Source organism: Furipterus horrens, unplaced genomic scaffold (genome assembly GCF_987537825.1).
Source record: "Furipterus horrens unplaced genomic scaffold, mFurHor1.1.pri manual_scaffold_13, whole genome shotgun sequence".
NCBI lineage: Eukaryota > Metazoa > Chordata > Mammalia > Chiroptera > Furipteridae > Furipterus > Furipterus horrens.
Genome location: NW_028327183.1, coordinates 60318668 through 60330792, shown reverse-complemented (window position 1 = coordinate 60330792; position 12125 = coordinate 60318668). Strand labels below are relative to the sequence as shown.

Here is a 12125-nt window from a genome sequence, read left to right as displayed (position 1 = left end):
GTCCTCCGGGGGGGCGGGGCCGAGGACAAGGAAGCCCTTCGGGGGCGGAGACAAGGTGGCGGAAGACTCCCGGAAACGGGGCGAGGCCGAACACCGGGAAGTCCTTTGGGGTGGGACCAAGGTGGCGGAAGCGTGGCGGAAGTGCGGCGGAAGGTCAGACCTCCCCGGAGGCGGCTTCTAAGCCCTCCGGGGGCGGGGACCAGGTGCCGGCAGCCTATCGGAAGCGGGGCGGGGGCGGTGCAAGACCTCCCTCCACATCTTTCCAAACAGTACATTTCACTTACAGCGAGTTTACGCGGCGACACATTCAGCAGGCTATTTATATCGCCCTGCTTTTCTCCCCGCCAGGCTGGTCATGTATCATGCTAAGTCCATCAACATTTCTTCTGAGAAGGAGCCAAGTCCATTTTTATTTCCTCTGGGAGATGCTGGGACTAGGTTCATTTGCATGCAGTTCATTTACGTACGTCAAAAGTCCGGGTGGGCGTTCCAGCCGCCGCCAGGTTCTGATGCCAAAATCTTTGTCAAAGCCAAAATCTCCGAGTGGCCAGCCTGCCACTGCCTCTCTGACCCCATCTCCTGCAGTCCTCCCCAGGGGTCACTCGCCTCTAGCCACATGGGCCTCCTCGCTGCTCTGCAAACACATCGGCACACGCCAGCCTCGGGGCCTTTGCACTCGCGACAGTTCCCCCGGCCTGACACACCCTCCCCGGGGTAGTCCCACGGCCGGCCGCTTCTCAGGGACACCTTTCCAGACCATCCTATTCAGACCCCGACACGCCCTGTCCTCCTTCCCAGTGTATTCTTCTCCAAGCTTACCAACACCCAAGGAGCCGAGGCACAGGCTTGAATCTCTGTGAAGCTGCTACGTAGAAAAAAATACCGAGGCCACAGCTAGAACGGCAGCTTCGTAAAGCTTGTACGTACACTCTGCGCCCCTAGAGTGCCGCCGCCGCCGGGCGTCCCTATAGTCGCGGAGAGGACAGAAGAATAAATAGCTTAGCGGATGGCCCCCGAGCCATTTGACCTACAGAGGAGGATGGCATTGAATACAGAATGACATGCACACCTACCACACCCACTAACTGAGATATGGCGAGGCCAAACTGGATTTTTATCTTGTCATTCGTGGGTGTTCCACAGGACGAACTCATCTTTCGTCGCCTTGAAAAAAATCCTTAAACAAGCTATCTTCATGTTTTGCAATAAAGAACGGTTCAGCTAATCCTGTCTAACAAATTTTTAAAAGTTAGTGTACTGGCTTCTCTCCTACAAATAACTTTTAAAAGTTCGTCATCATTAGTGAACCAAACTATTAGTTAGGCTATTATTAATAGTACTTTAAAGATGAAATATTAATACAATTCTTTGTGATCAATAAGGAACACTCCAGTTCAGGTATGTTTTTAAGTTAAATCAGAGGACTCTCATGGAAATAGGCAGAGTTCCCTAAGAAGCACTCGGTACTTAGTACAGACTTATTTAACTTCCGAGTAACAGAAGCCTTTAAATGACCAGTTAGGGGGTTGCTTGACACAACATTTCAAACCTAGAAAACATGTATGGAAGTAAAATAAACGTATCAACGGTAGATGTAAAATAAACGTGCTTTAATTTCCATGTTTTTAGAAAAGATTTTATTGATGTATTTTTAGAGGGGAAGTGGGGAGAAACAGAGGGGGAGAAACATCAGTGTGTGGTCACTTCTCATGCACCCACACTGACTGGGGACCTGGCCTGCAACCCAGGCCTGTGCCCTGACTGGGAATCGAACCAGCAACCATTTAGTTCACTCAACCCACGGAGCCACACCAGCCAGACATACATGATTTTAATATACAAAGATATACGAAGTACATAGTAGGTGCTCACTTTGTTGAATGCATACACGAATGAATACATGAGTCCATGCCATCTGACAATTCCCTTTTCTTTCCAATATTCGGAGTTTCATCGTCGGTCGCGAAACAACTTTCACCTAGTTGCAGAAATTTGCTATTAAGGACGATGAGGCATTAGCCTGCGCTTCTTAAAAGTGGAGACCTAGTCTTACTCAGATTTGAGTATGAAGGGAGGGGATAACAGCACGCTGGTTAAGAACACAGCATTTTCAGGTGGACGGCTTGGGTTCCTTCCAGCCTCTAACACCTGCTGTCTGACCTGAAAGCAAGTTACCTCCTTCTCTGCATATCAGTTTTGCCTTCTGTAAAACTGACCACGGTGAGGATGAAATAAAACTGTGCATGGAAGTGCCAGCACGGGGTCATTCTGATTATTCCACAAATGACTACTAGAGTAATGGTAACCGATAGACCTCCAAAGACACAAATACACAGAAATATTGCAACAAAAGCAGTCACTGCCTGCAGAGCTACTGATTCTGCCTGAAACCTCCCGGAGGGCCACTAAAGGTCGTTTCCCTACAGATCACCCGAGGAACGGAACCTTGCAAAATACGAGGGAAGAGCTTGTCTGTGGAACTGGGCACTCTCTGCACAGTACAATGACAGTTCAATAAGAAGCTTTCCCAGAGTCTACACCTTTTAAAGCTAATAATGATAATTAAAAGAGCAACCTACTAATAGCACACAGATGACATATTTCAAAAAAAAAAAAAAAGTGAAGGGGTTCAAGCAGTGACGCACACTAAAAACAGTATAAGAACAAAAATAAGAAGGTATTGGGCCGATAGTTAAAAATACAAACAACACGGGAGAAAAACTGGGACAACTGTAAAAGAACAACAATTTAAAACAAGACCAAAAAATTGCCAATAACAAGAGACAAAGTAAACTGGATACATAAAAGGTATAAATAAGAAAAATGACATTAACACTGTGAGAGACTTAAGTTTTGGCTGTACAAATTCAATTTTAACTTTGAATATCATTTCTCTAGTACTGTCTCAAATTTGGGGAGTTAGAAGAATGATTTACCTAAAAAATTTGGTGATTAAGGAAGGACAAAGGACTGCAAAGCTGAAAACCTTATTTTGAATACTTGGCACCACCACTCGTTTAGCTGTGAACCTGCACATGCCACAATATCCTAACCTACATCAATATGGATATCTATTGGCACAATGTCAATAATTGTTAAAAGTGTATGGCAAGAACTCTTCAAGTCATTATATTTGAATATTTTATGTATGTTTGAATTTTTTAATTCTAGAAAATTAATAAGAAAGAATAACTTCTGCTTTGCTGCCTCACTGTTGTGCAGAAAAAATTAAATAAGCTATATTATCTTACTAAGTCAGGTAGTATCTAGGTAGTTTGCCATTCTTTTTTTTTTTACCCCCGCTACGACTACTCACACTTAGTGTGCTGGGACAGACGTGCGCTCTGCACAGTCTCCCGCTGGCCTTACTCCTCGCTTTCGGGGTTCCTACAGCCACCCCGAAAGAGCACTGGGCCTGATGATGGGGTACATACGAAATCTGTTAGCTCTTCTGAAGCTCCATCCAGGAAGGCTGAGTCTATTAAAGATAGAAGCCTGTTAACCCTAGGCTCATTAACGCTAAACCTATCCACCCTGAGCCTAGCCATCTAGCCCTATCCGTACAATGGACTCGGTGAGCTTCCCTTAGCTGTAATTCCCAGAGTTCCCCACAGGAGGGCAGCACTGAGACAGACGGGGAGCCACAGCCGGCAAGCACACTGACAGGTTGATGGAAGAGTTCCTCTGGAGCGCACAGGAGCAGCTGAAGCGCGTTGAGTTCAGTGGACTTAAGTGGCTTCTTGGCAATCCCAGAGCCTGGCGTCTGAATCGAGAGGTGATGATTTGCACTTTCTAAAAAAGTCTGAGCACCATCAGATTAAGTAAATGTTGAGTTTACTATTGTAATTTGATACCGTAAACCTCTCCATAGAATTGCGGAGGACGTGTAAGACCTTCGGGAGCAGGACAGAGGACCCCGAAGTCCCGGGGGGGGGGGCCGGGAAGGGGACGCGGCAGTTCTTCGGAGGCGGGGAGAGGGTGGCGGAAGACTCCCGGAAGCGAGGCGAGGCCGAACACCCGGAAGACCTTCGGGGTGGGACCAAGATGGCGGGGCAGGCTGCGTGGACCTTCGGGGGTTGGGCCTCGGCTGCGTGAGACCTTCTAGGGCGGGAACAAGATGGCGGGTCCGCCGCAAGCGGAAGTCGCCCGGAAGTCCTCTGGGGTGGGACCGGGAGGGCGGAAGTGTCCCGGAAGTGCGGCGGAAGGTCAAACTTCCCGGAAGCAGCTCCAAAGTCCTCCAGGGGCGGGGGCGAGGTGCCGGAACGCTATCGGAGGATGTGTAAGACCTTCGGGAGCAGGATAGAGGACCCCGAAGTCCCGGGGCGGGGGCGGAGCAGGGAAGGGGATGCGGCAGTTCTCCGGGGACGGAGACAGGGTGGCGGAAGACTCCCGCAAGCGGGGCGAGGCCGTACACCCGGAAGACCTTCGGGGTGGGACCAAGATGGCGGGGCAGGCTGCGTAGACCTTCAGGGGTTGGGCCTCGGCTGCGTGAGACCTTCTAGGGCGGGAACAAGATGGCGGGTCCGCCGCAAGCGGAAGTCGCCCGGAAGTCCTCTGGGGTGGGACCGGGAGGGCGGATGTGTCCCGGAAGTGCGGCGGAAGGTCAGGCTTCCCGGAAGCGGCTCTAAGTCCTCCAGGGGCGGGGGCGAGGTGCCGGAACCCTATCGGAGGATGTGTAAGGCCTTCGGGAGCAGGATAGAAGACCCCGAAGTGCCAGTGCGGGGCAGGGAAGGGGACGCGGTAGTTCTAGTTCTTCGGGGGGGCGAGGACAGGGTGGCGGAAGACACCCGGAAGCGGGGCGAGGCCGAACACCCGGAAGACCTTCGGGGTGAGACCAAGATGGCGGCGCAGGCTGCGTAGACCTTCGGGGGTTGGGCCTCGGCTGCGTGAGACCTTCTAGGGCGGGAACAAGATGGCGGGTCCGCCGCAAGCGGAAGTCGCCCGGAAGTCCTTTGGGGTGGGACCGGGAGGGCGGAAGTGTCCCGGAAGTGCGGCGGAAGGTCAGACTTCCCGGAGGCGGCTCCTAAGTCCTCCAGGGGCGGGGCCGAGGTGCCGGCATCCTGTCGGAAGCGGGGCGGAGGGTGTGTAAGACCTTCGGGAGCAGGATAGAGGGCCCCGAAGTCCCACGGGGACAGGGAAGAGGACGGGGTAGTTCTTCGGGGGCGGGAGACACAGAGTGCAGAGAGGAGAGCATTCCAGAGAGGGTGAGGGACAGACAGAGGGCTGTCCAGAGGGGGGCGGGGGGGGCGGGGGTCCAGGACAGAGCATCAGCAACAAGGCAGTGGCGAGTTGCAGGTCAGAATGAAGAAAGTGGGCTTCATTCTCAGGACGAGGGAAAGCAGGGGTTGATTCGGGTTTATATAGAACATACTATCTGTGTGTGTGTGTGTGTGTAGCGGGTTGGGGGGAGGTGTCCTCTTAAAGCAAAAGAATACGACAGTACAAATACAAAATTGGGTATCAAACTGAAAATCAGAATGAGAAACCTCACCAAATCACCGCAGTGGTTCGACGAGCTGACATACCCGTAAGGCATCCCCCGGCATTTCCGGCATCACGAGACCTGAATCCCCAGATGGCAACTGCACACACCTTAGGGATGAAGTTTGCCACAGACGAGCTTCTGACTTGGCCCATGTCAGGCCCTGTTCCTCTCCCACTGTCCCGGGAACTTCCAACGATGGTGACAACTTCTGTTCCTATGCCTTCCTGTCACTATACTGGGTATGCAGGCTCAGCGGGTGGGTGAGGAACACGTCCCGAGAGCCATTTCGACCCTGAGGTGAGTAACAATAACCTCACTACGCATGGAGGTATCTGCGAACAAGTATGTTCCGCTGCAGAAACAGACGGTAGCGCTTATTAACTGCAGGTAGAAGACCTTACTTTTGCAGACTTTACAAAAAGCACGAGCACGGAACACATTGTGAGGGTCCCTTCCCAGGCCTCGGAAGCGAGGGGTCCTGAAGCTTAAGCTTCACTCACTTCGCAGCAGATCTGTGAAATTCTCGCATGGGAAACCGACAGAAGGGCTCAATGTGCTCTGAGGAGAGCTGGAGAGGACAAGTGTGGGAGGCTGGCACTGGGGCGGTGGCCCTGGAGCCTTCCTGGGCTGAGACCAGGCGCCCCCCCTTTGCCCCCCCAGGCTGCTTCACTGGTAGGGAAGCACTCAAGGTGATTCTAATACGCAGCAAATGGTGCCTCAAACATTTGTGCAGAGCTTGTTAAAACAGACGTCTGGGCTCTACTCCAAGATTTTTCTTCATTCTGTGGGTCTGGGACGGTACACCAGAATCTGCACAGCTGTGGATTCGGCGCCGCTGCAGGTGAGAACGCCCCGCAGCGCCATGGTCAGAGGCCTCGAAGGAAGCGGCAGCAAACCTAAGCAGAGCTCCCCCTCAGCCAAGACCGACTGTTCTCGTCTGCGGCCTCTTTTCCTCTGTGGCCATAATCTCTCCTGCACGGGACCTGCCACGCGCCTGCCATGGGCCTGCCACGGCGTCCGCGGCCGTCTTCCCCCCACCCATCTGGTCTGGGTTGGCTCAGCCCACGGTCGTTCTTAAACCAACCGCTGGAGATGGAGAGAGGGCACACCCGGCTACCCCGAGGGATGTGCCACCTGGGGCAGAGGAACAGACAAACGCATTGTAAGAACCGTAGGTAAGGGGAAAGGTGAACTCGAGTTCTCTCTCGGGAGTAGAGGGGGAGAGAGAAATGGGATCTAAGTGATCCAGAGGTACTCAGAAGCACTGATGACTGATTACTGTAGCGGGTGCAGGGCTTGCACTGTAAACGGGCCTTTCACATGTTTTCGGAGCGGTTTGTGTGAACACGTATGTGTATACATGTGCACGCACACACTTCCGGTCCTAGGAAGAGCCATCGATATCGATGGCTGGCAACAGGTACGAGAATGTGATTCCCACAGAAACCGAGGGCCACGGGTTCTCCAAGACGGTAGGGACACAGCAAGGGAGGCCTTCAGGGCACAAGTCCCATCTTTCCCTGCTTATGACACTTGCACACACCAACTTTAGCCTCTTGTGTCCCGGCACCTCCAGGGCTGCCCCAGGACACTGAAGCATGAAGGATCACAGACCCACTAATCCCGGTGAACAACAGTGACTGCTACAGACAATTGTCCTTCACCGTTTCCATTCTTACCGAGTTTTATTCCCAGAAAAGGGGGGAGGGGGGTAAAAAGGTCCATGAAGAGCGGTCACCGCTCAACTTACAGAAAGACGAGGGCCCGATCAGATGCTACCATCCCTCTTTCCCACCGTCCGGGTTCAAAAGCCAACACGTGCTCACTGTGGAAGAGGGCGGCTGAAATGGGGCTCAAAAGATTTATAAAACCCCCAATTCTGCCTTCCATTTATCCTTTTCTTTTTGTTCTTTTTCTTTCTTCTCACGCTCAGCCTTAGCTTCTTTTTCCTCGTGTTTTCTGATCAGCTGTTCCACTTCCTTCTGTCCGAGGACTCCGATGACCATCTTTCCATTCTCTCTGGTCGGCGTGGCAATTTCCACTGGGGGAAAACAAACACACGCACGGCTGCGTTACGGGGCGCACTCACCCCGCACAGGCGACCCATTCAACCTCTCCCCCCTCGTTGGCCTTCGCTCACCACCCCTTCGTGTTTTGTGCTTCATATGATTCACGGATACTTTTATTCACGTTTTTGCATCAACGATCTTTCTTTTCCTGACCCATTCCAACCTTCTAAGCTGCTGTTTTGTCCCTTCCTTTGAAAAACTCACACAAGCCATGTGCCCGAGCCAACCCACTGTAAGCTGTGCTGACCAGAAGGATCCGCAATTTCCTCGTGGGAACCTCTCCGACGCGGTCCAGGAAACTGACCGAATCAGAGGAGGGGACGTAACCTACCCTTTTCAGCAGAGAGCTTGCTCACGTCCATGATCTTGTCGAGGACTTTGATAGCTAAAGCAAGTGCTGACTTCAGGGTCATTTCCCCTTCTTTGTAGTCTTGTTTTAACATAGACGCAGCTGCCTACGAAGCAGAAATAATCATCAAAAAGAACGTGCTTTAAATGTCTGCATTTTTCAGGAACGTGGACTGGGCAGAAGACTGATGCCTGAATTATTATTAGCATGTAACCAATGTAAGCAATTATGCTGGGGGGCGGGGGGACATGGGATGGGGTGGAGGGGGAGTGTCGATGCTCTGTGAATGGAATCTTTAACCCGGGGCCTCAGACCTCCAAGACTTTGTGATAGAATTCAAGGGGATTATCAACCAGGATATGAAAAAAATTGTATCTTATTTCAACAACTTGCCTTTGAAAATTACTATTTCCTTTTGTTACAAATGTAGGCAATAAACCCCAGTGGTATTAGCAGAACCTGCGACTGCATCACCAATAGCAATCACAGATACTAAAGTTGTTGCAGCTATCTTAAAATACCGTTTACATTCATCGCCGTTTCAAAATCATGTTAGGTACCTATTGCTAGGCTTTACAGCAACACAAAAATACTCACGGCGCTGTTATTTCCAATGCATGTGGCCTTCCATACCCCGTAATTTCCGCTTGGGTCGCTCTGATAGAGCTGAAAGCCGTAACCCTAACCCGAACCTAACCCTAACCCTAACCCTAACCCTAACCCGACCCTGACCCTGACCCTGACCTGACCAGACCCCGACCCCAGGCATTGTAGGGCAGGGGGTGGTCTCAGTGGGAGCTCACCTCCCAGGCTGGCGGGTGGGTGGCTCCTTAGGGTCTCCTGCTTCACCTGTCCTGGAAGCCAGGCCACCCACCGCCATCCCACTGAGCAGGGCCTCTGGATCTTGGGGTGTCTACTAGAGCCTGCTAGGACGCTTGGGAAAGTCTGTGACACAGACACAGGAAGCCTGACCCTTGGGGAGGCCCAGGGTCCTTAAAGATTCCCAAGAGGCATGGTTTACCCCTGGAGGGTATTCCCTGTGAGGAGCAGTCATGAAGGCTGGAGTGGCCTGGGTTGTGTGTGCACACGTGTTTGGGCATGTGGCGTGTGGGCACAGGATGGGGCCCCTGGGCCGTGGGGAGCCTGTCTCAACTACTGCAGGGCTGTTGTGAAGTGGACCCTGGGGCTCCTGCCAGATGGTGCCCAGCTCGCCAGGGCTGGGAAGCTGCCTGGTGGTTGGCCGGCACCTGACCTCTGCGCCACCACCGGGGGCCTGACTCTGAGGGAGTCTGTGGGTGGCCTCAGCCGAGGTCTCCCCCTCAGGACTCCCAGGACACCCCTCCTGGTCTTCATGCTGGAGGCCTGTTGCCTAGCCCTGTGGTCACAGAGCACAATGAGCCAGTGTGTGTGTGCTGGGAGAGGGTGAGTGCTGGCTCGTGGGAGGGTGACTGCTGGGGGAGGGTGAGTGCTGTGCGCTCTTGGGAGGCTGAGTGCCGGCTCCCCTGAGGGTGAGTGTGCGCCCAGGAGGGTGAGTGCTGCGCACTCACGGGAGGGTGAGTGCCAGCTTGCCGGAGGGTGAGAGTGCGCTCCGCAGAGTGTGAGTATGCACTCCCCGGAGTGTGAGTGTGAGTGCGCACTCCTGGGAGTGTGAGTGTGAGTGCGCACTCCCGGGAGTGTGAGTGTGAGTGCCCACTCCCCGGAGTGTGAGTGTGAGTGCGCACTCCCCGGAGTGTGAGTGTGAGTGCGCACTCCCGGGAGCATTGCAAAGAGGCAAGAAATGGAAAATCAGGAGCGCGCGATAAGGGGCATAGCACGTGCATGAGGATGGGTTTGTGAGCTTGCTGCACCATCAAGGGTTCCCGATGGGATTCCCATGCAGCACACATGCAAAAGAGATCTCTCCCGAGCACATTCTCTGCAGGCAAGATGGCAACCACAACCGTGTAATAGCCTACCTAGGAAGAGGATCCGACCCTCAGGGTGCAGAAAGGACAGTTGGACAGCGGTGCAAAAGGAGAAAATCCACAGGATACAAGCCTCTCATAACAGTCAGTGTCCAAAGGCTAAATCGGAGACCTGACGGGAAAACGGTATGTATCCAAACACAGTGATATGAAACAAAGGCATCTCAAGCTTCCCCGACCGACAGGGAGAACAACATCCCGCAAAGTGGAATCCTTCGCGTCCGGAATAGTCACGGCCAAGGAAATGACAAGCACGGGATGAGAACGGGGCTGAAGTCCTGTGCGCAGAAAGGTAAGAGAATCACTTCTGAAGGGGATGAGAAAGAGGCATCAGCCATCCTCACAGACCTCTCCCCGACGAATGGAAGAGACAGGACCCAAGCAAAGGAGTGTACCTCGCGACCTGCGTTGTGATGCAATTCCCAAGAATGTCCACAAGACGGCAGCACCGAGACGCTGTCAGAAGTGTTGGCGCTTAATGGTGCTGCTCGGGAAGCACTGAAGAGTATGTGTCTCAGCTGTGTTCTCAGCTGAGGCAGGGGTGGCCGAGTGGAGAAAGTGCTTTTGCAGGAACCCTGAAGACCTGGGTTCGGGTCTTGGTGAGAGCACAAACACTCACAGTGGCCCGTTTATTGCCTTTTTGGAGCACAGGAGAGACAGCCATTTTGTGGCTGTCACCTATCACTTTTCCCAGCCTTCCCACCTCTCCATAAGTCCAGGAAGAGAAGACATCAGGACCAAGAGTGAAGCGACGTGCAGAGCAGTCCTACTGAAACCAGAGCCAACCAGTGAATGGTAACGGAAGGGAGAGTCACACACTCCCAAAACGCCATGACACAAGGAACACAAGGGACAGGGGGTCCTTCCCATGGAGCAGCAAGGCCCAGGCAGCACAGTTTCTTCCAACAAGTTGAAGAACTGTATGAAGGTTTCATGGAAAAGGACAGTCCAGAATCAGGGAGTCTCCAGTGGGAAAGTCCTCTTGGCTGCAAGTGAGGGCAAGACCTAGCACATCCATGTGAAGAAGTGGAAGTGCAAATACCACAGTGTTCAGAAGACCAAAACACACAGGCGAGCAGCTGTAAGGGGCATTTCAGTAGACAGCCATTTACCAAAGGCACCTGAGAGAGAATCAGCAGCCGAAATAGACACTGGGTAGCCCTCATTTCCAACTGACTGAGGAACAGGAGAAACACTTGCACAACAAGGAACCCCAGGAGAAGCTCAGCACACTGCAGCTCAGTGAAGGGATCACCATTACGCATTCAGCGGGAACCCGGAAACGTGGAGCACAAAGCCCTCGGGAGCCGACCAAAAGAAAGTGTCCGCGACAGCGACCCTGTGTGAATAATGCCAGCCCCGGCAGACGAGAACCAAGAAACCACATCCAGCGCATTCATGACAAGTATCAGAGAAAGTGTGGGGAAGGGCTGAACAGGCATTCCTGTTCCCTAAGACCTCAGCAAAGCAGTTGCCGGGAACCAAGGCAACACACAGCACCTGTAATGACGGAGTCACCGAAAGGAAAAGACGGCACAGCAGGAACGGGAAAGCAGTTTTCCTGCTTACCTGCGAAGGCATGAAGTTCCTTGACGTATCCATGAGACGGGAACGCGGAGACGGCCCGTTGGGTCGGTGCGGGGGACGCACACTCCACGCGTCACGATAGAGAACCGGTGAGAGTGCGTGAAGCAGCGCAGGTGAGCGTGGGCAAGTGGATTGAGCGCTGGCCTGGGATACAGAAAGCAGGAAACTCCGTTCACACCCGGGCCGCACTGAGTTTTTAGATACAGGTGTTGTGTTCTGGGTTTCCCAAGAGAAGACCAATCAGCAGTCAACCTCATCCTTTTTGTCACCTCATGTGCAAACTCCTCTCAGCATAGGAAAAAGAAAGAATTGGGAGGGGAAGCACAGCAAGCACCCTAGACTTTCCGGTGAAAAGGGAGTGAGAAACCGCACAACTCAGAGAACCGGAACCACACAGCAACCCATGTCCAAATCATGCATCTCCTCTAAGAGGCGCTGATTGTTATTCCAAGGACTGGCAGACACAGAAGAAGCAGATCCTTTACAGACATCATAACAGCTTAGGAAGGAAAAAACTCTGCAACCCATGCAAGTCTATGTGGAAACCTAAGGGGTCTGAGAGTGGGGTGACATGGAGATTAGCAGGGTAACGGAGAAACAAGTTTCAAGAAAAGTGACGGTTAGGTGGTCCAAAGCAGTCAGTAAACGAGACAGGGACATAGGACAGAATG

At 52.8% G+C, this 12125-nt stretch overlaps 2 long non-coding RNA genes across 2 annotated transcripts; both read right to left on the bottom strand.

Annotated features, from left to right (window-relative positions):
• Positions 1–7150: 7150 nt before the first annotated feature.
• On the bottom strand, positions 7151–8960 carry LOC149995749 (uncharacterized). The gene is made up of 3 exons (XR_016507668.1): positions 8707–8960; positions 7886–8009; positions 7151–7526 (listed from the first exon to the last, which is right to left on the bottom strand). It is a non-coding gene; the product is annotated as an uncharacterized LOC149995749 (long non-coding RNA).
• Positions 8961–10042: 1082 nt separating this feature from the next.
• On the bottom strand, positions 10043–11668 carry LOC149995748 (uncharacterized). The gene is made up of 3 exons (XR_016507667.1): positions 11437–11668; positions 10263–10462; positions 10043–10145 (listed from the first exon to the last, which is right to left on the bottom strand). It is a non-coding gene; the product is annotated as an uncharacterized LOC149995748 (long non-coding RNA).
• Between the last annotated feature and the right edge of the window lie 457 nt (positions 11669–12125).